Source organism: Cynocephalus volans, chromosome 2 (genome assembly GCF_027409185.1).
Source record: "Cynocephalus volans isolate mCynVol1 chromosome 2, mCynVol1.pri, whole genome shotgun sequence".
NCBI lineage: Eukaryota > Metazoa > Chordata > Mammalia > Dermoptera > Cynocephalidae > Cynocephalus > Cynocephalus volans.
The window spans coordinates 233,606,687-233,609,603 of NC_084461.1; the positions used below are offsets into that span (position 1 = coordinate 233,606,687).

At 38.5% G+C, this 2,917-nt stretch overlaps 1 pseudogene; it reads right to left on the minus strand.

Moving 5' to 3' along the window:
• Positions 1–404: 404 nt before the first annotated feature.
• LOC134371241 (U2 spliceosomal RNA) lies at positions 405–530 on the minus strand (annotated as a pseudogene).
• Between the last annotated feature and the right edge of the window lie 2,387 nt (positions 531–2,917).

The window sequence follows — 2,917 nt, forward strand, 5'->3', positions numbered from 1 at the left end:
GACACCAAGGCCTGGATGAGCTTCTCTGGTTGCCAGTACTCTGTGTGTATTGTCACACGTTGTTGCTAGAAAAGTAACACTGTACATGACTCTACAGAGAACAGAACAACTGGAAATGTCATGTTTGGCAATTTCCTGGACTCTGGCCTGTGTTCCTCTTCTCTTGGATGATTTTAACTCTATCCTTTCCCTGTAATAAACTATAACCATGAGCATAACAGCTTTCAGTGAGTTCTATGAGTCCCTCTAGTGAATTATCAAACCTAAGGGTGGTCTTAAGGACCTCTGAACTCATAACTGGTGTCAGCAGTGAGGGTAGTCTTGTGGACTGTGCTTCCTGTTATTGATCTGTTTGGGGCCATCTGGGTCATTCTAGCATAGTAAAACTAGTTAAGAACTTTTCTACAGATTTAGTTTATAAATTAAAGTTTTCTGAAACATTGTGCATTTTAGCTGTTGGAAAATGTATTTATTTAAACTGATAAGAACAGATACTACACTTGATCTTAGCCAAAAGGCCGAGAAGCGATAGAAAATGTATTTATTTAAAGTTATTCCTAATGATGTTTTAAAAATGCTACTTCTACTGCCATTTGCCACAACACAGACAAACCTGGAGGACATTATGCTAAGTCAAATAAGCCAGACACAGAAAGAAAAATCTTGCAAGATCCTTACATATTAAATCTTTAAAAAAAAAAAAGGTCAAATATAAAGAGATAGAGAATAAAACAGTGGTTACCAGGAAATGGGGGAGCAATTGGGAGAGGAAATGGGGAGATGTAGGTCAGAGGATACAAAGTAGAAGATCCGTATGATGAATAAGTCTAGAGCTCTAATGTACGATATGAGGACTACAGGTAAAAAAATTGTACCATATTTGAGATTCCAGCCAAATAAGTATATTTTAGCTGCATTTGCCGCAAAAACAAAACAAACAAAAAATGGGTAAGAATGTGAGATGATGGATATATCAATTTGCTTCTCCATAATAACCATTTTACTCTCCATATGTATCCCATAATATCATGTTGTATACCTTAAATATACACAATAAAATTTATTTTAAAAATTAAATAAACCCTACCTATACTTATATCCTATTTTCCCATTTCTTAATCCTAATATAACTTTCCTTCTAACTTTTTTTTTGCTTGAATTTAAAACATTCTTTCGTCAACTTTAATATAATATAATTTTTTTTGGTGGGGGTGGGCGGCTGGCCAGTACAGAGATTTGAACCTGTGACCTTGGTGTTGTGTTGTAAGGCTGCACTCTAACCAACAGAGCTAACCGACCAGCCCATAAAGTATAATTTTTTATTAAAGTATAGTTGAGGTAAAATTCTCCCATTTTATGATTTAAATAGCTGTGATGAACATGCACAGTCATGTATCACCACCACCACAATCGTCACGTAGAACATTTCCATTACCCCAGTGGCTCTCTCATGCCCCTTTGTGGTCAACTCCCCTCCCCCAGCCCCCTGGCCCTAGAAAACCACCGATCTGTATTCTATCACTATAGCCTTGCTTTTTGTAGAATTTCATATGAATGGAGTCATTCGGTATGTACTATTTTGTGTTTGGCTTCTTTCATTTAGAATAACGCTTTTGAGATTTACGTATGTTGTTGAGCGCATCAGCACTTCATTCTTTTTTATTGCCAAGAAGTATTCCATTATATAGATATTCCAAAATCTGTTTATCCATTCACCAATTGATGGTATATTTGACATATTTGGGTGGTTTCCAGTTTTTGGCAGTAATGAATAAAACTGCTGGAAACATTTGTGTATAACCTTTGTTTGAACATAGGTTTTCAGTTCTCTTGGATCAATATCTATGAGTGGTCATATGCTAAGTGTACGTTTAACTTTGTAAGACACTGTCAAACTGTTTTCCAAAGTAACTGAATCATTTTTATTTCTACCAGCAACGCATAAGAGTTCCAGTTGCTTCGTATCCTTGCTAATGCTCAGTGTTATCAATCATTCCTGATGTTTTCTACACTGACAACATAGTTGCCTCTGGACCCTTGAAACTGCTCTCAGTGCTTTAGTGGATATGGTCCAGTCTCTGCAAAAATCCTTCAGCAATCCAGAGACAGCTGGGACTCATACCCTCCAGCATGTTGGGTACTCCTGATCCCACCTCTTCTGTTAGTCCTGGAAATCTCAACATCCCCTACAGCCTCTCCTTGCCCCTGAGCAATGGCTTGTTTCTCTTTCCCTGTGGGGATGCTCCACTATAACTCACCTCAGCTGGCTGGGAACAGAAAACTTTTACTCCTCACTTTGCATTCCCAAGAGCTTCCCAGTTCTGGCCCTGTCTCTCTGACCGTCTATACCTGGTTATGTGTAGGTCTTTATCTATACACACTGACATTGTATGTGCACAGAACAAGATCTAGAAGGAAATACTGCAAATTGGTAACAGTGGTTACATACTGGGGAGGGGGAGATGCAGGGGTAAAAGATGAGGAAGAGTTTCACTTTTCAATATAGACTTGTGTTCTGCTGGTATTTTAAAAACAAAGTAAAAAGAAAATGGCTACAATATTAAAAACTAAAACTGTCCTTACACTCCACATCTTGGGTGCCTCTGCTCTGGAAGATCTCTATAGTTCTAACTAGCCTTGCCTATCTCTCATTTAATTATCAATCCGTAGCTGAAATATCATCTGCACTTTCATTGAGGCTGGGGAGGCAATCAGAGCTCCTATCCAGTGAGACCGGCTGATTTATTCACTAAAGGGTCTCCCAAGAGACTCTGTTTCATTCTGAAAATGTTTAGAGGAAACAGCATCCCAGACAGAGTCTAGGTTTGCCTAACACAGTCCAGATTTTGTTCTCTTTTCCTACTGTCTTGTTCAGTATAGCACATGTCCCTGACAGAAGAGTCTTCGTTGGGACAAT